Genomic DNA, 24117 nt, shown 5'->3' with positions numbered 1-24117 from the left:
AGACGGGGTCTAATTAGACATTGCAAGTGCTTAATCCCCCTCTAATAATAATGAGGAGGACATTTAGTAAGCGCTTCTTAAGTGCAAAGCACTGTTCTAAGCGCAGGGGAGGAGACGAGGTGCCCAATTAGACATTGCAAGCGCTTAATCCCCCTCTAATAATAATGAGGAGGACATTTGGTAAGCGCTTCTTAGGTGCAAAGCACTGTTCTAAGCGCTGGGGAGGAGACGGGGTGCCCAATTAGACATTGCAAGCGCTTAATCCCCCTCTAATAATAATGAGGACATTTGGTGAGCGCTTCTTAAGTGCAAAGCACTGTTCTAAGCGCTGAGGAGGAGACGAGGTGCCCAATTAGACATTGCAAGCGCTTAATCCCCCTCTAATAATAATGAGGAGGACATTTGGTAAGCGCTTCTTGGGTGCAAAGCACTGTTCTAAGCGCTGGGGAGGAGACGGGGTGCCCAATTAGACATTGCAAGAGTTTAATCCCCCTCTAATAATAATGAGGACATTTGATAAGCGCTCCTTAGGTGCAAAGCACTGTTCTAAGCGCTGGGGAGGAGACGGGGTCTAATTAGACATTGCAAGTGCTTAATCCCCCTCTAATAATAATGAGGAGGACATTTAGTAAGCGCTTCTTAAGTGCAAAGCACTGTTCTAAGCGCAGGGGAGGAGACGAGGTGCCCAATTAGACATTGCAAGCGCTTAATCCCCCTCTAATAATAATGAGGAGGACATTTGGTAAGCGCTTCTTAGGTGCAAAGCACTGTTCTAAGCGCTGAGGAGGAGACGAGGTGCCCAATTAGACATTGCAAGCGCTTAATCCCCCTCTAATAATAATGAGGAGCACATTTGGTAAGCGCTTCTTAGGTGCAAAGCACTGTTCTAAGCGCTGGAGAGGAGACGAGGTGCCCAATTAGACATTGCAAGCGCTTAATCCCCCCTAATAATAATGAGGAGGATATTTGGTAAGCGCTTCTTAGGTGCAAAGCACTGTTCTAAGCGCTGGGGAGGAGACGAGGTGCCCAATCATACATTCCAAACGCTTAGTCCCCCTCTAATAATAATGAGGACATTTGGTAAGCGCTAGGAAGGAGATGACGTCCCCAATTATACATTCCAAGCGCTTACTTCCCCTCTAATAATAATGATGAGGGCATTTGGTAAGCGCTTCTTAGGTGCAAAGCACTGTTCGAAGCGCTGGGGAGGAGACGAGGTGCCCAATTATACATTCCAAGCACTTAGTCCCCCTCTAATAATAATGATGAGGGCACTTGGTAAGCGCTTCCGATGTGCAAAGCACTGTTCGAAGCGCTGGGGAGGAGACAAGGTGCCCAATTATACATTCCAAGGGCTTAGTACAGTGCTCTGCACATAGTAAGTGCTGAATCAATACGATTGAATGAATGAAGTGATCAAATTGTCCCACATGGGGCTCACAGTCTTCATCCCCATTTGAACGATGAGAGAACTGTGGCCCAGAGAAGTGAAGTGACTTGCCCCAAGTCACATGGCTGACAGGCGGCCAAGGCCAGATTAGAACCCATGACTTCTGACTCCCCAGCCCGGGCTCTTTCCACTGAGCCACGCTGCTTCTTTCTAGACTGTGAGCTCGCTGTGGGCCAGAAGCTGTCGGCTTTTTAAAAATCACAGTGATGATGGTATTGGTTAAGCGCTTACTGCGTGCCAAGCCCTGATCTAAGCGCTGGGTGAGGATACGAGGTCATCGGGTTGTCCCGAGTGGGGCTCCCAGTCTCCATCCCCATTTGACAGATGAGGGAACTGAGGCCCAGAAAAGTGAAGTGACTTGCCCAGAATCACCCAGCTGACAAGTGGGGGAATTAGAACCCACGACCTCGGACTCCGAAGCCCGGGCTCCGTCCACTAAGCCACGCAGCTTCACTAAGCCAAGCATTTAGGACAGTGCTCTGCACACATAGTAAGCGCTCAATAAATGCCACTGAATGAATAGATACTATGAATAATAATGCCGAGCCCCGGGAGATGCAGCGTGGCCTAATGGAAAGAGCACGGGCCCCAGAGTTGAGAGGGATTTCAGCTGTGACACTTACCTGCTTTGCGACCTTGGTCGAGTCATCTGAATTTTCTGGGCCTCCTCTAAAAACTGGGCATTCAATTCCAGCTTGTCTGCTGATGATATTTGTTAAACATTTACAAGGTGCCAGGTACTAACCTAAGTACTGTTTCCCATCTTACTTACCGTGTGATTGCCTACCTGATTGCCTAGTGTCTACCCCAGTATGTAGAACAATGCTTGGCACGTAGCAGCTAACAAATACCATTATTATTATTATTCTTGTTCTGGGAGATCAGTCCCTGTCCCACATGGGGATCACAGTTTAAAGGGGAGAGACACCACATAACCCCTCTTCAAATCCCTACTTAAAGCTCACCTCCTCCAAGAGGCCTTTCCAGACTGAGCTCCCCCCTTTTTCCCTCTGTTTCCTTTATCCCCCCTTCACCTCTCCACAGCTAAACCCTCTTCTCCCCCCTTTCCCTCCTCTCCTGTCCCACCCCCTCAGCACTGTACTCGACTGTACTCGTCTGCTATATATATCTTTATCGCCCTATTTATTTTGTTTATTTTATTTAATGAGATGTACATCACCCTGATTCTATTTAGTTGCCATTGTTTTTATGAGATGTTCTTCCCCTTGACTCTATTTATTGCCATTGTTCTTTTCTGCCTGTCTCCCCCGATTAGACCGTAAGCCCGTCAAAGGGCAGGGACTGTCTCTGTCTGTTGCCGACTTGTACATTCCAAGCGCTTAGTACAGTGCTCTGCACATAGTAAGCGCTCAATAAATACTATTGAATAAATGAATGAACCCCCCTTCTGCAGTTGAACAAAGTGCAGCAGAGAGCAGTTAAATGATCTGCCCAGGGTCACACAGCGGGCAAGTGGCGGAAACGGAGATTAAAACCCAGGCCTCTGGAGGCCCGGTCCTCTGCTCTTTCCACTAGGCCAGGCTGCTTTCTCCCTTTGGGGGCTGTGCCTCATTTAGACCCCCCGCAAACTCACCTTTTAAGTGGGGCAGAAGGGAAAGGCCGACTAATTAGAGCTCTAGAAATATCCATTTGGTGTAAAGCCCCTGTCCCCTTCCAAATGAGGTGATGATGAGGGGAGAAAACACTGTGTCAAAGTGGAAATTGCATTTGCAGATTTAGGTTTTTTAAATTTTGTTTTATTGGGATTTGTTAAACTCCTACGATGTGCCAGATGCTGCTGTACTAAGGGCTGGGGTAGATGCAAGCTAAGTGGGTTGGACACAAGGGGCTCACAGTCTTCAACCCCAATTTACAGATCAAGTACCTGAGGCCCAGAAGAATTAAGCGACTTATCCAAGTTGACACACGGCAGACGAGCGCCAGAGCCGGGATTAGAACCCAGGCCCTTCGACTCTCAGGCCCTTGCTTTATCCGCTCGGCCAAGTTGCTTCTCGAGGTTAACCTTCAAGGTTATTTCTGTGACATTCATTCTCCTAGCCTATCTCCCCCTGTTGCTTCTCAGATTTGCGAGTTCAGTGGAAACCGTGTCGATGACATTTTCCTGGGTTTCACTTGGGAAGCAAAATAGGTTGTGCTTCATTATTAGTATAGAAAAATGAACTACAAAAAAATTACAAGCAATACAGAATAATTGCTTGTATTATGGTATTATTATTGTATGTTTTACCATGCAGTGTGCAATGTCAACAGCACTCTCACCAGATGTTCCTTACTGCTGCTAGTCACTGGCACTTCAGAAGCATTTCAGAAAGATCTCACATCTGCAGATTTTTAAATTCATTAACGATAGTTGCAAGTGTTTTTCTGCAACTGCTGACACACCTAGGAAGTCATCCGAATATCCTGGAAGCCTTTTCCGGGTTGAATTTCCAACTCATTGTGTGTACAAGAACCAGGCAAACAGCCCTCCGAACGACGAATGTGGAGTTTTCACTCCAACTCTCTGCAAATGCTAAGGATCGATTGATCGATTCGGTACCTTGTTACCTCAGACCAGGGAAGTGGATTGTAAAGTGAGGTCTGATGCCCCCCTCTCATGACCCCCACCCCCCCAGAAGTGGGTATGAAACAAAGAAGAGTCCATAATTTGCAGCAAGTACTTCACAAGCCTGAAACTGAAAGCAAAAATGAAAAGCCAAAGTACCTTGTGTGACCTCGGGAAGCGGCTTGGACTAGGAAGAAGAAGAATAATTGTGGTGTTTGTTAGAGTCCAGACCTGAGAGTCAGAGGACTTTTAAGCTTACTGTGGCCGGGTAATGTATCTGTTCATTGTGATATTGTACTTTCCCATGTGCTTATTACTATGCTCTGCACACAGTAAATAATAAATACAATTGACTGACCTATGTTCTAATCCTGGCTCGCCACTTGTCTGCTGTGTGGCCTTGGGTAGTTCACTTTACTTCTCTGTGTCTCAGTTACCTCATCTGTAAAATGGGATTTAAGACTGTGAGTCCCAGGTGGGATACGGACTGTGTCCAACTTCCTTAGTTTGTATTGTCCCCAGTGTTTCAAACAGTACCTGGCATTAACACATACCATTAAAACAAAAAAATTAGTGGGGTATAGACCATTAACTCTTTAGTACCCAACTCTGTCCCAGGAAAAATATCCCAAAACTAACCATCCTCAGTTAAATGCTTCGAACAGTGCCTGCCACACAGTAAGTGCTTAACAAATACCAGAATTATTAATTCTTCTTTTTATCTTAAGCATCCAGAAGGCACATTCCAGCCCAAAGAGTTCATTTTGTAAATCACTGAGAATTTTTCCCTCCAACCAGTCAGTGGAAAGCCTCTCTAAGCTGTAAACTCTTGGCCAGGGAACGTGTCTCCCAACTCAACTCTCCTAAATGCTTAGTCCAGTGCTCTGCACACAGAAGCACTCAATAAAGAGTAGCGTGGACTTGTGGACAGAGCTCGGGCCTGAGAGTCAGAGGGCCTCTGTTCTCATCCCAGCTCTTCACTTGTCAGCTGTGTGACCTTGGGCCAGTCACTGACTTTCTCTGTACCTCAGTTACCTCATCTGCAAAGTGGGGATTAAAAGGATTGAAACTGTGAGCCTCAGATGGGACATGGACTTTGTCCAATCTGATTAGCTTGTATCTACCCCAGCGTTTAGTACAGTGTCTGGCAGATAGTAAGCCCTTAACAAATACTTTGAAAAACATAAAAATCAATAAATGCCATTGATTGACTGTGGGCTGCTGTTGTTCGCAGTGACTTCTTGGTCATCACTCTGGAGCTGTTAAGAGTCTAACCCTTTTTTCACGGGACCCTTGTAGATGGGAAAATCAAATGGATCATCCAGAGCTCTTACACAGTAGCTCTGGTGAAGAGTCCTTTTTTTAAACCAATTGAATAGAGCGAACCTAAAGAAGCATACTTGAGGCACAGGCTATAACACGAAACAAGATTCTTCCTATGTAGAAGGGAAATTTGTGATACGAATGGGGCCTCACCTTTATAACTGCCTTAATACATTCCACTATGCCTCTTTATTAGAGGACATATGGTCTGTTTCAGGCTTAATGACCTGTATTCTTGTTTGCTTCAAACTCTGCATTGTTTGTGATATGTGGGGGATTGTGGGTGAATAGGCTGGGACTCCAGTGGTGTGAGAAGAGGCTTTGCCCAGTCACTTTATCTGGGTGGAGCGGTGAATTTACTCTGAATTAGACACCCTCGTTGCCCTGTCCATGTGACGAAATAGATTGAAAAAAATAGATGCCACCTCTGACTCTGACTCTCCCAGTTTAAAAGCCCATTGTTTGGAGTGGAGACAACTCAGTTCATTGAGCAACTTGAAACATTTCTCTCTTTGGTCATTCAACCACTTTGGATACCAAAACATATACGACAGAGAGAGATTCAGGATTTGAAGAAATCTACTGCCTTGATTCTTTCTTCCAATCAGTGACCTTCAGTGTTAAGTTTGTGACAGTCTAAATGATTTATAAATATTGAAAACTCATGGGCAGGGTATGTGTCTACCAACTGTTGTATTGTACTCTCCCAAGCGCTCAGTACAGTGCTTTGCACACAGTAAGCGCTCAATAAATACCATTGATTGATTGAAATGTAGTCCTCTGTGGTATTTCTTTCACTGGTCTGAGGACTGTTTTGGTGATCAGAGGGAGAGAGAGTTCTTACCACTTTTATATTCCCTGTTTTAGTATACTCTCGACATTCATTACCAGCCACTTCCCACCCCTGAAAAGGCCCACCGATAAGGACCATGTTGGAATAAAAATCATGTAAATAGTGGACTCACATAGAATAAAGTATTGTGAAGAAAAGAATTGAGAATGGTTAACAGAATGGTTAACAGAATGGTTAACAGAATGGTTAATATTACTTTCTAGTACAGCAGTGAGAATTAAAGACATAATAATAATAATGTTGGTATTTGTTAAGCGCTTACTATGTGCAGAGCACTGTTCTAAGCGCTGGGGTAGACACAGGGGAATCAGGTTGTCCCATGTGGGGCTCACAGTCTTAAGCCCCATTTGACAGATGAGGTAACTGAGGCACAGAGAAGTTAAGTGACTTGCCCACAGTCACACAGCTGACAAGTGGCAGAGCCAGGATTCGAACCCATGACCTCTGACTCCAAAGCCCGGGTTCTTTCCACTGAGCCACGCTGCTTCTCGAATAGTGAATAGAGCATAGCCTGGGAGTCAGAAGGATCTGGGTTCGAATGCCAGCTCTGTCACTTGTCTGCTGCGTGACCTCGGGCAAGTCACCAAACTTCTCTGAGCTCGGTTACCTCATCTGTAAAATGGGGAGTAAGGCTGTGAGATCCATGTTTCCAACCCGATTTACTTGTATCCACCCCAGCGCTTAGTATGATGTCTGGCACATAGTAAATGCTTAACAAATGCCATTTAAAAAAACATAAGTAGCGGAGCTGAGATTAGAACCCAGGTCCTCTGACTCCCAGGCCCATACTCTTTCCACTAGGCCTCCTTGCTTCTCATATCACAGTAGTGGGTAACCCAAGCCACTATCAGCAGTGCGTGTTTAGCAGCCCAGGGGCTCTGAAAACAGGACAGAAGAAAATGTCTCCCCCATAGACTTTAGGGCTACAGAAGGCAGAAAAACCTGGTCCTTTTGCGATTTGGAAATGGGAACGATAGTATCTGTCTCTTCATAGTTGGAAAAAAAAATGTTCATCATAGGGTTCGCCCTGATCATTTCATATCCCTGTGCCTTCACTGCGGTATTTACAAGAGAGTCAACTCGGTTGCAATCACTGCTTTTCTGATTAACTTAATTAAATTTTATGATGTTTGTTTATAGAAGAAAGTTTCTTTTTATGATTTGGACAATTAGCCTGTGGAGAGGTTTTTTAAAAGCCTTTTAGCAGAAACTGAGACTGTCTCTAATAACTACTTCTTAAATTTACCAGATTCATCAAAGTTTGTTTTGTCTCTTCCTCGGATAAGACAAAGTAATGCTTCTCAAAAATACTCTTATTAAGTGTGGCTACCATACCATGGATTAAAACAACATCATTTCAGGACACTTTTTATACCTCAGTGTTTTTCCTCTTCCTTCACCTTTTTCTACTCCCATCCTTTCCAACTTGTCCATGCTGTCGTGATCACTTCAGAATTCACTAGGCACCTGAAACTGTACCCTTTAAGCAGTTGATATTCACCCCATTCTCAGCCCTTCAGCGCTTATATATATGTCATTTTACTCTCCCATTTCCCCCATCTGTTATTCATTTTCCTGTGGGTCTCCAACCAACTCCATTGGTTTGTCCTTTTTTTTTATTTTTTAAATGGTATTTGTTAAGCACCCACCCGTGCTCCAGGCACTGTACTAAGTGCTGGAATAGATACGAGCTATTCAGGTTGGACACAGTCCAAGTCCCGTTTGGGGCTCATTGTCTCAATCCCCAATTTACAGACGAGGTAACTGAGGCACAGAAAAGTGAAGTGACTTGCCCAAGATCACATAGCAGACAAGTGGCGGAGCCTGGATTAGAGTCCATGACCGTCTGACTCCCAGGCCTGTGCTCCATCCACTACACCATGCTGCTTCTCTCTCTATAGTATAATTTGTAATCTATAATTCAGAGATACATGCAAAATAATAATAACGATTCTGGTTCTTGCTGAGCGCTTACTATGTGTCAAGCACTGTTCTAAGCACTGGGCTAGATACATGTTAACCACGTTGGACACAGTCCCTGTCCCACATGGAGCTCACAGTCTCAATCCCCATTTTACAGATGAGGTAACAGAGGCCTAGAGAAGCCAAGTGACTTGTCCAAGGTCACACAGCAGACAAGTGGTGGAGAGAAGTGCTGGGAGGTTGTGCTGAATATCACATGTCCACTGGCCCCAGATTCCCTGGGGCAAACTTAGGATCTTGTCTAAACACTGTCAATGCCCTCCCGCCCTCCCGACTTCTTAGCCACTTAGAAATATGCGGTGACTTGCAGTAGCCACATACTCCACAACGGTATCCGGTTTGGGACTGGCCCAATTCCTGTCCGGGTCACTGATTGGGGCAAGGAATCCATAGACCTTGTTGTCTCGGGCGGCTAGTGGGATCTGTAGTCCCTCAAGTGTAATGAGATTTTTGAAGCTAGTACGCAGTATAGTGCTAAACACTTAGGACAGTGCTCTGCATAGTAAGCACTCTAAATACCATACACTTAGGACAGCGCTCTGCATACTAAGCACTCTATAAATACCACTGATTGATTGACAGAGCCATAGCTGTTGTAATTGCTAACTCCCCATTGTCTACTAAATGAATCATTCGCTTTTATTTATTGAGCGCTTACTGTGTGCTGAGCAATCAGTAGTATATTATTCTGCGCAGAGCACAGGATTAAGCCCCTGGGAGAATACGGTATAATAATATAATAGCTACATTCCCTGCCCACAAACAAGCTACAGTCTAGCGGGGGACAGAGACATTAATATAAATTGATAAGTGCTCTGGGGCTGGGAGGAGGGATGAATAAAGGGAGCAAGTCAGGGTGATGCAGAAGCAGAAGGGAGTGGAAGGAAAGGAAAAGAGGACTTAGTCAGGGAAGGCCTCCTGAAGGAGATGGGCCTTCAATAAGGCTCTATTCATTCAATCGTATGTATTGGGCACTTACTATGTGCAGAGCACTGTACTAAGCGCTTGGAATGTACAATTCGGCAACAGATAGAGACAATCCCTGCCCAATAAGGGGTTCACAGTCTATTGTGTTGCATTATTCCAGGCGCTTAATATGCTGCTTTGCACATAGTAAACTCTCAGTAAATACCACCCTCTAGACTGTAAGCTTGTTGTGGACAGGGAATGTATCTGTTTATTGTTGTATTGTACTCTCCCAAGTGTTTAGTACAGTGCTCCGCACACAGTAATTGATTGAATGAATGAAGTACCACTGATGGATAGATTGGTCTGAGCCCAGCCTGCCTCTCCTAGGCCTGTGTTGTGCCCTTTACATCCATTATTACAGCCATTGACACTTCCTAGCTCCTCCAAACGGTCCTCCCTTATCAAAAATTGATACAAAATCCAATGGGCTGATGGGGCTTTCACCTCTTCTCCTCTTCCCTGCCCACCTGGTGGGGGTGTTAAGGAACAGAGAAATTAGCCGAATTTGGCAGCAAGGGGTTAAGAGGAGAAATAGAGGGACCTACATAAATTAACCCCAGTCCAAAGTCGTCTCAGCCCCTCTATAACCATCGCTCTCCAAACTCCCATCACTAATAATAATAATAATAGTGGTATTGATAAGCACTTACCATGTGCCAAGCACTGTATTAAATGTACAGGTCAAACACCATCCCTGTCCCACAGTCTAAGCTGGAGGGACAACAGAATCCCGTTTTGACAGATGAGGAAAATGAGGCCAGAGAAGTGAAATGACTTGCCCAAGATCTCACAGCAGGCAAGTGGTAGAACCGGAATTAGAACCTAGGTCCTCTGACTCCCAGGCCCATCTTGTTTCCATTAGGCCATGCTGTTTCTTAACCCCAAGTTGTGAGCCTGTCGTTGGGCAGGGATTGTCTCTGTTGCTGAACTCTACTTTCCAAGTACTTAGTACAGTGCTCTGCACACAGTAAGCGCTCAATAAATACGACTGAATGAATGAATAAATATCCTTTAGACTTTGAGGAGCCATTCCTTCTTACTGTTCAGGAGAAACCCACCGAAAGAGGATTCGATGAAGGTTTTGATGAGTGAGTTAGTTTTGAGGAGTGTTATTTTCAAAGCGCCATGGGGCTCGCCTTCCTGGATCTGTTACAGTTACTGGTGACAAAAGGCAACAAGTTCTGATCATCTGATCATTTGTTGAGGCCTTATAATATGATAATTAAGAATAATTTAAGATTATAAAGCCTTGACTTTTCGGAATATGACTTCTTGGTGGTAGTAGTGATAGTAGTAATATTAACAGTATTGATTCAGTGGTTTACTGTGTGCAGAATAGGTTCTTAACACGGGGAAAGAGTGCACAGGTAGGAATTAGAAGCAGTCCCTGGATTTCCAGGAGCTCAAATTTAAAAATATAAATGGGGGGAGGCAACAACTCTGAAAAGATGAAGTAATGAACACTAAAACAGCATAAAAGAACAGATACACAAGAAAGAAACACAAGCAATAGGGTGCTGCGGCTAGAAGAGCAGAATTTCAGGTTCCTTGTGGCTCAGAGTCACAAAGTCACAACTACAGCCGTAGCCATCACCACCGTCTTGAGTTTTAATTAAACTAAAACTAAAATCCTGGAAGAATTGCCCGTTGGCCTTCTTGAAAATCATCTAATAATTTTTAAAATGAATGGCCCAGCTATCAGCTTTAACTTTCCTCTGCTAATCACTGGTGGCCTGCTTGTCCATTAATGTTCATTGAATAGTATTTATTGAGCACTTACTGTGTGCAGAGCACTGTACTAAGCGCTTGGAATGAACAAGTCAGCAACAGATAGAGACGGTCCCTGCCGTTTGACGGGCTTACGGTCTAATCGGGGGAGACAGACAGACGAGAACAATGGCAATAAATAGAGTCGAGGGGAAGAACATCTCGTAAAAACAATGGCAACTAAAAAGAATCGAGGTGATGTACATTTCATTAACAAAATAAATAGGGTAATGGAAATATATACCAAAATATATAGTTGAGCGGACTAGTACAATGCTGAGGGGATGGGAAGGGAGAGGGGGAGGAGCAGAGGGAAATGGGGGGAAAAGAGGGTTAAGCTGCGGAGAGGTGAAGGAGGGTGGTAGAGGGAGTAGAGGGAGAAGAGGAGCTCAGTCTGGGAAGGCCTCTTGGAGGAGGTGAGTTTTAGGTAGGGTTTTGAAGAGGGGAAGAGAATCAGTTTGGCGGAGGTGAGGAGGGAGGGCGTTCCCGGACGGCGGGAGGACGTGGCCCGGGGGTCGACGGCGGGATAGGGGAGACCAAGGGACGGTGAGGAGGTGGGCGGCAGAGGAGCGGAGCGTGCGGGGTGGGTGGTAGAAAGAGAGAAGGGAGGAGAGGTAGGAAGGGGCAAGGTGATGTAGAGCCTTGAAGCCTAGAGTGAGGAGTAATGTGTTCAGAGCCTTCCATTTTCTAGCAAATAAATAGTTTTTAACTTCAAACAAATATAGCAGAGAGCTGGGGCTTGGTTTCTTCTCCCAACTCTGCCACTTGTCTGCTATGTGACCTTGGGCAATTCACTTAACAACAATAATAATAATAATGGTATTTGTTAAGTGCTTACCATGTGCCAGGCACAGTACTTAACTTCTCTGTGTGTCAGTTTCCTCGTCTGTAAAAAGGGGGTTAAATACCTGATTCTCCATTATATTTACTCTGGAACTTAGTAGAATGCTTGGTACCTAGTAAGCACTTAACAAATTCCACAGTTATCATTAATAGTAACTGCAATAGTAACTGTAATAATAATAATATATACACGTAGAGACTAGAGACACATAGATTACTTAAATCCTCAAAACTGACATTGTAGTTAGGGAAGGGGATAAAGTCTGCCAAATTAGCCCAAGATGGGCTTCAGGATATATGTCTTCTGAGAAGCCTACATATGTTGTCATTTGAGCCAATAGCCACATATGAGCTTTATAATTGTGGATGATAGCATTTTCAATGTCAAGTGGTTATCATCATGCACTGTTTCTAAAACATAAAGGTACAAGTGGGATTCCCCACAAGTGGGTTTTTGAAGAACATTTCGAGTTGGGGAGGAAAAGAGTGAGAAAAAAGCATATGCATTTTAGTTTATATTGGATTGCTCACCATCTGTTGTGATTGGATATCTGTCCTCAGCGAGAGCATAATTGATGTCGAATAGATGTCCTTTATTTGATTTTCATGTGCGTCTTTGCTCCTTCTGGTTTTGGTCCAGAATAACTTCTCTTTGGATCATCTCATCAGTTCGCCGCTGTTGTTTGAAAATCGGGGAGTTGTTTTTATCAAAACTTCAAGAATTAGTTATAAAACAGCAACTGGTATGGAAACATTTCAGTCTCTTTTAATAGCAGGCCCTTGACTTTAAACTCACCCAGCACTGAAGAGTGTGTTTTGGGCAGGGAAAATTAAAACAAAAATAAAGGGGTTATTTTGTTTTCTGGAATAGAATGAAAACTTCAGTGTGTATTATGATAAATGATAAAGTACAGTTTGGGCTTATTTAAATGGTATTTGTTAAGTGCAAATACCCTATAATAGGTAAGTGCAAAGCCCTATAATGGGGTAGATGCAAGTTAATCAGGTCAGACCCTCAATCAATCAATCAGATGTGAGTGCTTCCTTTGTGCAGATCAATGTTCTAAGGGGTAGGGAAAGTACAGTACAACAAGGTTGTTAGTACTGAATTCCCATTTTACAAATGACAAAACCGAGACACAGAGAAGCTAAGCGACTTGTCCAAGTCCACACAGCCGACAAGTGGCAGAGCCGGGATTAGAACCAAGTCTTCTCACTCCTAGGCTCGTGCTCCTCCTACCCGGCCACACTGCCTCTTGCGCTTAAGTCAGATGGACTTCCAGTCCAATGTGAGTCATTATTGCCGAGAAGCCCCACCGTTTTCTTTCCTCCACCCCTTAAATAGAGGTTTTGGGAGATGATCTGAACCACATAGGCCGTAGGATAACACTGGGTCAAGAGCCATAATGACTGACATAAAGTCACCCAGGATGTTAGTTGAAAAACTGATTTCCTGTTTCCTTAGCCCACGAAGCCATACTTCTTCCCATTTTTGTGACTCAGAGGGAAATGGGCATCCCACATAGGAAGCAGCATGGCTTAGTGGAAAGAGCAAAGGCTTGGGAGTCAGAGAACATGGGTTCTAATCCAGGCTCCGCCACTCATCTGCTGCGTGACCTTGGTCAAGTGACTTAACTTCTCTTTGCCTCAGTTACCTCACCTGTAAAATGAGGATTAAGACAAATGAGGATTAAGACTATGAACCCCACGTGGGACAACCTGATTACCTTGTATCTACCCCAGGGCTTAGAACAGTGCTGGGCACAAAGGACGTGCTTAACAAATACTATAATCATTATTATTATATGGCAATGGGATTGTTTTGCATTTTTACCTCTCTGCATTCTTGCCACAAGAGTCATCAGGCTACCTGTTTCCTCATGCGAACATTGCCCAGGCGACTGTCGAATGATGAAGTCGCAGAGTGACTAATTCCAATTATTCCCATTCTGGCTGTCTAGGAGTGGGCCTAGAACGTCCAAATGGATTTTAACGTTTTTCTCACATCGACAGAAGTGAGCAACGAAGGCATTAGACTGTGAAACTCTGGCCTCGGCGACCTTTCTCCGACTTGATGATCGCAGCACTTCAGGTCGCACTTCAGTGTGTCGTTGAAGTGTGTCATCTGGTCACATTTCCTCAACCAAGCAGAGGCATTCCCGACTAGACCTTGCTTTCCTCTTCTGCCACTCCCTACCTTGTCGCCCTTTGCACCCTTTCTTCACCCCTCCCTCAGCCCCAGGGCACTTGGTGTAGAAATCTATAATTTATTTATTTATATTAACGTCTGTCTTCCCCCATAGACCGTAAACTTGTTGTAGTTAGGGAACTTGTCTGCCGACACTGTTGTAGTGTGCTCTCCCAAGCACTTAGTACAGTGCTCTGCACACAATATGCACTCAATAAATCCAATTGATTGATTGTTTAGTCCTTTTGTGCACATTACTTCACTTTTATTCGGGCTTTGATGCCCAGATATTTTCCTTTCTCCCTAAATGATGGTGTCTGAGTTATGATTAAAGCACTTTTAGACTGAACTGAATGACTGCCTTCCAGATCTTTGTTTCAGACTTGGTCCAGATATTTACTTAATAAATGCCACACCAGTCCTGGCGATAGGTCCGATGATCTGTCCCTGATACCGGTCCATCGAGGGCTTTGTTTAATGACCTGTTTTAAGCGCTTACTATGTGCCAGTCACTGTACTGAGAACTGGGCACAGTCCATGTCCCACGTGGGACTCACTGTCTTAATCCCCATTTGACAGATGAGTTAACTGAGGCCCAGCGAAATGAAGGTCACTCGGCAGATAAGTGGCTGAGCTGGGATTAGAACCCAGGTCCTTCTGACTCCCGGGCCCATAGCTCTATCCACTAGGCCATGTTGCTTCTCAGGGCTTGAGCTCAGCTCTTGATTTTGATGTGACATGTAACGGTGGACTCTGATACCCTCTAATAGGTCAACTCCCCTTGGTACAGTTTTCTAATTATTGCTGGTCATCAGATGGCTTCAAAATACCAGGAACATTTTGACTTTTTAGATTGATAGACATTGCTGACAAGGAACTTAAGACTTCAACTGTACTATCTGGTCTTATGATCTGGTGATTTTGCAAAATTCTCCAGAATCAGTTTACTTCCCTGTTGGCATGACTGCTGCCCTAAAAGAGTCATCAGCATTCAGGGAGTTATAAATCCCTGCTCTAAGATCTTCTGGAGCAGGGGAAGTGTCTCCTTCCACCTCTCCCCCACCATTTTACTTCCTCCTGTTACTTCAACATTTCTGCATCATCTGAGCACTCGGACCAACCAACCCTGCCAGAAGCATTTACAGACACATCTTTAAACTTCCCCCGACTTGTGATTTATTTTAGGGTCTGTCTCACCTGTTTGACTGTACTTGAACTTGTATTAAGCGCTTACTGTGTGCAGAGCAGTGTAGTAAACGGTTGGAAGAATACAGAATAACAATACAACAGACACTTTCCCGCTCACAATGAGCTTAGAGGGAGAGACAGACATTAACATAAATAAATAAATTACATATCTGCCCATAAGCGTTTGGGGACTGAGAGAGGGATGAATAAAGGGAGCAAGTCAGGGCGACGCCGAAGGGAGAGGAAAGGAGGGCTTAGTCAGGGAAGTCCTCTTGGAGGAGATGTACCTTCAATGAGACTTTGAAGAGGGGGAGAGTAATTGTCGGGTATGAAGAAGGAGAGCATTCCAGGCCAGAGGCAGGATGTGGACGAGAGGTCGGTGGCGAGATAGACATGATCGAGGTACAGTGAGAAGGTTGGCATTAGAGGAGCGAAGCGTGTGGGCTTGGCTGTAGTAGGAGAGTAGGACAATGTCTGACACACAGTAGGCCTTAAACAAATGCCACAGTGATCATTATCCAAGAATTTGCCCCTAAGTGATCCTGATGCTGCCTGATTGCCAACTCCAGGGGCCCTAAGGACTTTTGGTCAAAGTCCATATCTGCCTCTGCCTCAGGCCTCCTGGGGCCTGAAGGTGTCACGGTGCTTGGCCTTCCATATGGCCCCAAGGAGATATGCCCGGGGCCTGCCTTAGCCCGTTGAGGAGTGCCGTGCCCCCCCGACCCCCCGGGAAGGGTGTCAGTGACAGTGGTTGATTTCGATGATTGCCCCCCGCCCCCCCCAAGCGTGGAGGAGTTTGTCAGGGTGACACGGGTGGGGAGACGGCAGTTCTCCTCGGGCACCTCATTTTCCTGAAGCATTTTTCTCTTTCGGAAATGCGTGGGTATCAATCTTTCAATCTGGGGTGTTCATTGAGCGCTTACTGTATTAAGGACTGTACTAAGCACACAGGAAAGTATAATATAATAGTTGGTAGACACATCCCCTGCCTATATTGAACTGTATGGATTAGCCCCCATCTTCTCAATAATAATACTGATGATGATGATTATTAGGCATTTCCCATATACTTGGCACCGTTCTAAGCACTGGGGTAGATACAAGATAATCAGGTTGGACCCAATCCCTGTCCCACGTGAGGCTCACAGTCCAAGTAGGAGGGTGAACAGAATCCTCATTCTACAGGTGAGGATACGAGGCCCGGAGAAGTTAAATGACTTGCCCAAGGTCCCAAAGCTGAAAAGTGGCAGGGCCAGGGCTTCTGGTTCCCAGGCCCGTGCTCTTTCCTTAGGTCATGCTGCTTCTCCATGCAGCAGGGTGAAATGTTGCTAGGGCCCTGTTGGGCAAAATCCCCATGACTTTTACCAGCTTTAATGGCATTCCATCGCAGCTGTTGTTTTTGAGGTGGATGGAGGTGTCAGAGTAAAGGCTCTGAAAGGGATCTCATTGCGATGAGAAGCAGCGTGGCCTAATGGAAAAAGTATGGGCTTAGAAGTCAGAGGACCTGGGTTCTGATGCCGCTCTGCCACTTGCTTGCTGTGTGAGCTCGAGCAAGTCATTTAACTTCTTGGTGCCTCAGTTTCCTCAACTATAAAATTGGAATTCGATACCTAGTCTCCTTCCTACTTAGACTGTGAGCCCACGTGGGACGGGGACTGTGTCGGACCCGATTCACTTGTATCTAACCCAGCACTTAAAACAGTGCTTGACACATAGTAAGCATTTAAGAAATACCATGAAAAGGAAAAAAAGATGGCAAGGTGCTACTAGGCAGACCTGTTCATCTTTCGGGTACCAAATCTTACCAGCAGACTCGATGAACCAGTTCTTAAGTCAGCTGCTAAGAAGATCTGACAGGATCAAGAACAACCACCCACTAATTGTTTTAAGATGCCAAGTACACAAACCTTTGAAGACTGTCAAAGGGATGTTTCTACAGGGCTGCATCCTTGTAGCTTCTTCCTCTAGAGATGTGTGCAATTTGACTCTGGGGAGAAAAAAGGAAATTTTGAGGAGGAGAGAAATATGTGGAATTCATATTTTCTTACCAGATAGATTGTAAGTTCCCTGAGATCCCGTGTGTTTTATTGCGTTCTAGCAACCAATTAATAGTACTTTATGCAGAGCACTGTACTGAGTGTTTGGTGGGGTACGATAGCAAAAATAGACACTATGCCAAACCTCAGTGAGTTTGCGATCTTTGCTCCCAATTCCCTCTTACAGTGCTCCGAGGGCAGTCGATGAATGATGACCAAAATTTACGTCTTGATTTTAAGGCTGTATTATACATGATTCATTTATAGTAAATTGTACTTTTTGGTTTGGGAAATTTAAAATGTGAAACACTTTTGTGCATTTTGAGTTTTTTCATTTTCTTTTTATGGTATTTGCTAAATTCTTCATATGTGCTAGGCACTGTATCAAATGTTGGGCTAGATCGAAGCTAATCAGATTGGACCCAATCCATATCCCACATGAGGCTTTGTCCCCATGTCTTTGTCCCCATTTTCTAGATGAGCTTACCGAGGCACAAAGAAGTAAAGGACTTGCCCAAGTTTGCATAGCAGACAATTGGCAGAGCCGGGATTAGACTGATTCAAGCAATGCAAGTAAAGATGAACCCACGATCGTTGTGTCATAGTCTTTCCCTCAGGGTGCCTGTAGACACGTACACATACACAAATACACACACACAGGTAGGCACACGCCACCTATCACCTCAAGGCCGGGATGCACACTGACCAGCTTCTGACCTCCGTGGCTACTTCACATTTTTTTAAATGGTATCTGTTAAGTGCTCACTATGTGCCAGGTACTGTGTAAGCAGTGGAGTAGATACAAGGTAATAAGGTTGGACCCAATCCCTGTCCCACATGAGGTTCACAGTCTTAATTCCCATTTTACAGACGAGGTAACTGAGGCCCAGAGAAGTTAAGTGACTTGACCAAGGTCACACAGCAGAGAAGTGGCCGCCCCAGAATGAGAACCCAGGTCCTCTTTGGCCAGCCCAGCTGGGCTTGCTCTAAGGTCCGAAGCAGCGGGGCTCAGTGAAAAGAGCCCGGGCTTGGGGGTCACGGGTTATGGGTTTGAATCCCGTCTCCGATGCTTTCCAGCTGTGGGATTTTGGGCAAATCACTTAACTTCTCTGTGCCTCAGTTACCTCATCTGTAAAATGGGGATTAAAAACTGTGAGCCCCACGTGGGACAACCTGTTCACCTTGTATCCCCCCAGCGCTTAGAACAGTGCTTTGCACATAGTAAGTGCTTAACAAATACCACCATTATTATTATTATTATCCTTTCAGGGCTGGGCTAGTTCCAGTTTTATGGAGACATTGCTCCAGGGAGACATTGCTACCCAAGCATCATCTGCCTATTGCTACCAGACTCCTGACTCTGCTGACATGTGGCAGGGAGTAAATCTGTTTATTCTTATACTGTACTCTCCCTAGCACATAGTACAGTGCTCCTCACACAGGAAGCACTCAATAAATACAATCGAATGGATATAGCTGGTGCCCCATTCAAAGCACACAAGGGTATCTTCTGCGTAGTTCCTGGCGAATAATGGCTTAGAAGCAGCCTGGCCTAGCGGAGAGAGTGCGGGCCTGAGAGTCAGAGGACCTGGGTTCTAAACCCAGCTCCACCAGTTGCCTGCTGTGTGACCTTGGTCAAGTCACTTAACTTCTCTTTGCTTCAGTTTCTTCACCTGTCAAAAATGGGGATTAAATCCGACTCCCTCCTCGTTAGCGGGCCCTATGTGGGACAGGGACTGTCCAACCTGATGATCTAGTGTATGCTTCCTAGAGTGCTTGGCATATAATAAACCCTTAATAAATACCATTATTTAATTTTATTTATCGGTGCAAGGCGTGAGAGATCACCATCGGCACTGTCAGTAACATATATCGAGTGTTTGCTGTAAGCAGGCTACTGGTACCAGAATAGAAGTAAAAGAAATAGTCCTGCCCAGGAGATGAGCGGAAACACTATCAAACATATAACAGGTGAAGGAAGAAGGGAAGCAGCATAGCCTAGTGGGAAGAGCATGGGCTTGGGAGTCAGAGGACCTGGGTTCTAATCCTCGCTCTGCCACTTGTTTGCTGTGTGACCGTGGGCAAGCCACTTCACTTCTCTGTGCCTCAGCATCCTCATCTGTAGAACGGAGATTCGGTACCCCCTCTCCCTCCCTCTTAGATTTTGATCTGATTACTTTGCATCTTCCCTAGGGCTTGGCACATACTAAGAGGCTTAAATACTCTGATTAGTGTTATTAAAATAGATGCAAGTAAAGAAAAACCCATACGAGCAATGATCGAACAAATCGACAGATACATGTGTGAGTGCTAAGCAGGTTGACAGAGTAGCAAGACCAGGTAAGAGGAGAAATCGTCAGAAAATGCCTTTTGGAGGAAGTGACTTTTTAGATTCTGAAGGAGACAAAGAACGGTTTAGAGGAGCAGTTGGAGAAAGGCAAGAGTAAAAGATGGCATATGAGGTGTAGTTGCTGGGGAGAAGAGAAGGACGAAAACTGTAGAGAAGTAGGGAGGAGCCGATGGAGAGATGGGAGAGACAAAAATCTGTTCCCCAGTGGGGAATGTACAGACATCTTCTCCATGGATTTCTCCAGAGGGGGGTAATTAAGTTACTTAGAGGGTGCAAGATCAATCAGTCAGTCATGGTACTTATTGAGCACTTACTGCCTCCAGAGCAGTGTACTAAGCACTTGGGAGAGTACAATCCAACAACAACAATATAATCCCCCCGCTATACCGTGAGCCTATTGTTGGGTAGGGATTGTCAGTATTTTGACTTAGTGGAAAGAGCATGGGCTTGGGAGTCAGAGGTCATGGGTTCTAATTCCAACTCTGCCACTTATCGGCTGTGTGACTTTGGGACGATCCGATTACCTTGTATTACTTTGATTACCCAGTGCTTAGAACAGTGCGTGGCATATAGTAGGCACTTAAATACCATCATTTTAAGTGCTTAGTTCAGTGCTCTGCATATAGTAAGCGCTCATTAAATACGATTGAATGAATGAATGAATGGATGAATGGTACATATGTCCCCTGCCCACTGACAGCTAACAGTGTAGTAGCAGAGACAGTCATTAATATAAATAAATAAATTACTGATAATTACAGAATTGCTGCCATGCTGAGGGAGGGGTGAATGCCAGGTGACCGGAGAGAACAAATGATTTTTGAATTCTCAGTACCTCTCTTTTCATTTTCCCAGCCGATACAAGATGGAAAAAGAACGCTGAAAACAGAAGACTTCAATAGAAAACTAAAGAGAGCTTTAATTATCTCGTCTTAGGACTACCCTTCTGTTCAATCATCAATCTGAGTCTCAATAAAAGAAGCTCATAGTTTTAGAAATGGAGGGCAGACAAAAATCAGCAAAGGCCATCTGAAAAACATATTTGAAAATTATTTCCTACGTCATTCTAAAGGAAAGAAATCTCAGAAGAGTTATTTCTTCCATTCACTCCTAAATTTCTATTTTTTCCCTAAAAGGCAGAATTTCTTAGCAGACTGGGGGAGACGCACATTTCTCCCCCCAATTTTTCCATTCTCTTCAGACGTCTACATCTCTAGTCCCATAATATCTGACCGGGGTATTAGTACGGTGATTATTTTCTACCGTCCAACATTTGGGAAACATCGATAGCGGGAGTAATTGCAACCTACAGACCATCTGAAACCAGAAGCGCTTTCATAGAAGCACTAACACAATGGATTTGTTTAAATTTCAGCAGTTTTATTTCCCTATTGATGGGTGTTTCTAATGAGTCCCGACAGCCAAAAAAAAACCAACAGAAAGCCCAAGGGAGAAGAAGGAAGAGGATGGAATCATCCATAAACCGGATAATTATACCCTGAATAATCAAGTGTTATGTTTCAATTTCTAAGCATCCTTATGTTTGGGAACTTGACACATGGAATTTACTCTCAAGCAAGACAGGAGTGACAGTTCCCAGACAGAAATACATAAAACTATGTACCAAAGGGCTGTTTATTGTTCTATTGTACCCTCTCAAGTGCTTAGTACAGTGCTCTGCCAACAGTAAGCACTCCGTAAATACAAGAACTAAGATAGGGTTACCTGGGCTTGGATCGGCTGGGAGGATACTAGGCCTGTTGTTCTATCTTGCAGGTAGACATTTGTGATGTGGGAATTCAAGATTAAGCCAATTAAAGTTTCCCATTCCTTTAGTTCTGGTCCATTTACATTCAGAATCGGGAGCATCGTTGGGAAATTGAAACGATGACTTCACCTTTTGTGTTTCTGGATTAAAGATCTTCTAGCCAAAAAATTTGTTGTGTTAAAAATTAGCATCCTTAAAAAAAGCCAAAGATTACTCCTGTAATATGGATCACAGTATTAATGTTTTAAGATAATTTTCAAAGTGTTGCTTTAAATGTGCCCTTTGCGATCGTTAGGTATGCATTGATCTTAAAGTTGGTTAGATTCTTTATACTTTATTTTGGGCGCTACTTCATCAGTGCCGGTTTTGCTGAAAATGCAGACATAAGATTGGGTAGCGTTTTATATAAATTGCTGTGTCCAAAGATACTCTGAGACTGTAAGCTGGCTGTAGGGAGGGAATGTGTCTACCAAGCCTGTTGTATTGTACTGTCCCAACCATTTAGTACAGTGTTTGGCACATACTGAGCACTCAATAAATACCATTGATTGATGAGTTCGAGGGTTTGTCTCCATCAGTGTCTATCCAAAACCCAGATATTCTGCCTTTTATACTAGGTCTGATTTTCTGTTTGAAGACATTTCAAGTTGAAATACAGCAGTTACAGTTACCCAAGTTTCCAACACTCTCCTGTTTTCCAGCTAAAGGTGTTTTCAAATGATAATAATAATAGTAATTATTAATATCACTGTGGAATTTGTTAAACACGTACTACCAGCCAAGCACTTAACTAAGCAATGGGATAGATACAGTTCAATCAGCTGAGGCAGAGTCCCTGTCCTACACGGGGTTCATTGTCTTAAAGGGAAAGAGGACAGGTATTTAATCCCCCTTGTAAAGGTGAGGAAACTGAGGCCCAGAGAAATTAAGCGCTTGCCTAAGATCACTCAACGGGTAGGTAGCAGAACCGGAATTAGAACCCAGGTCCTCTGACTCCCAGGCCCATGCTCTTTCCACTACGCCTTGCTACTTCTCAAGCAACTATTTTCCTTCAGGCAGAAGGCAACCCATCCAACAAGTAAACAGCAGCTGCCTTAATTCCTCGGTTTGTCCCTTCTGAACATTCACCAAACCTCCTCTCCATCTATCCTCTGACTGCTGCTCAAGTGTTTAGGGTACAATTCCTTTGGCACAGGGGTCAGAAACCGGCATTTGTGCAGGGACATTTGCAAGATGGTGTGTGCTTCTCTGAGCGAGAACCACTTAATGAAAAAGAAAGATGAATTAGCCTAGCGTGGCATGTTGGATGGGTGCCGGAAAGGGCAAGCGATCGATCAGCCCGACGTGATGGTTAGTGGAGGGACGTGTTCTCAGTTGTGTATTTGTGTCATTCATTTTTCATCCCTAACTGATTTCTCAGGGCTTGGCCCCGGTTGAACTTCATCCTGTTTATTCCCACCCACAAAGTGAAGAGGCGATGTGCATTAGGCATGAGTCATTCCATCTGCTTACCTGAGGTGCTGGGGTGAAGGGAGAAAGAATAATAATAACAATAATAATAATAATAATGGTATTTGTTAAGCACTTACTATGTGCAGAGCATTGTTCTAAGCGCTGGGGTAGATACAGGGTAATCAGGTTGTCCCACATGAGGCTCACAGTCTTATCCCCATTTTACAGATGAGGTAACTGAGACACAGAGAAGTTATGTGACTTGCCCACAGAGCTGACAAGTGGCAGAGCTGGGATTCAAACCCATGACCTCTGACTCCCAAGCCCGGGCTCTTTCCACTGAGCCAAGCTGCTTCTCTAAAGAGAGAGAGAAAGAGAAGCTCAGGCCCCATCTATCCTAGCCGAAAGGTTTCTTATAATAATCATGATGGCATTTGTTAGGTGCTTACGACGTACCAAACACTGTACTAAGTGCCGGGGTAGAACAGTGAAGCAGCATGGCTTAGTGGATAGAGCACTGGCCCGGGAGACAGAAAGGTCTGGATTCTAATCCCGGCTCTGCCACATGTCTGCTGTGTGACCTTGGGCAAGTCACTTCACTTCTCTGGGACTCAGTTACCTCATCTGTAAAAGGCGGATTAAGATGGCGAGCCCCATGTGGGCCACAGAGTTTGTCCAAACTGAATATCTTGTATCATCCCTGTTCTTGGAACAGTGCTTGGCACATAGTAAACACTTAATGAGTGCCATCATTACTTTTATTATTGTAGATGCCAGATAAGCAGGTTGAACACAATAACCAATCTCTCCTTGCTGTGTGGGTCTGTCTTCTGATTTCTGCCTCTCAAAGTCAGTGCCTACTCCTTACCCAAAAGAGCAACCGACCTAAGCAGCCCTTTCAACCCCACTCTCACTGTAATAGTTACAATTAATTTAATTAATTTAATTTGATAGTGACAATTAAATCACCAGTGCCTAAAATTCATTTTCAGTGCAGCAGAAGGAAAGATGTAGGTTTCAGTTTTTAAAAAATACAGAACGCAGGTAGCCTGCCTTCTGGGAGATGTTTCTCCCACAAACTAAATTCCATAAAGTGTAACAGCAGCTGTGGTTGCTACTCAGATGTTAAGTTTAGCTTGTTAATGGAATATTATGATAGATTTGCCGTTTGATTTTTTCTGATCTGTTCGAAAGCCACTATCCAGAGGCCTAATTAGAAGAAATGCCTGGCTCCAGGGATCTATATTTCCTGATGTGTCTCCCTTCTCCACTCTTTGGAAAGAAATGCAATTTCTGTGGAGTAAGGAAAATGAAGGCCTCAAACGTATTTCTTTTTAAGGTGGTCCTCTATTCAGGGCTTTGAAGGCTTTGGTATGGTAGG

At 44.4% G+C, this 24117-nt stretch overlaps 1 protein-coding gene across 1 annotated transcript in view; it reads left to right on the top strand.

The window, feature by feature from the left end:
- The window catches only part of LOC100084333 (pseudouridine 5'-phosphatase), a 101529-nt gene that overhangs the window by 646 nt on the left and 76766 nt on the right, over positions 1 to 24117 (top strand). The gene's annotated exons all lie outside the window — the stretch shown is intronic.

This window comes from Ornithorhynchus anatinus, chromosome 15, assembly GCF_004115215.2.
Source record: "Ornithorhynchus anatinus isolate Pmale09 chromosome 15, mOrnAna1.pri.v4, whole genome shotgun sequence".
NCBI lineage: Eukaryota > Metazoa > Chordata > Mammalia > Monotremata > Ornithorhynchidae > Ornithorhynchus > Ornithorhynchus anatinus.
Note: the sequence above shows the minus strand (reverse complement) of the source record. Positions and strands in the feature narration are given on the sequence as shown.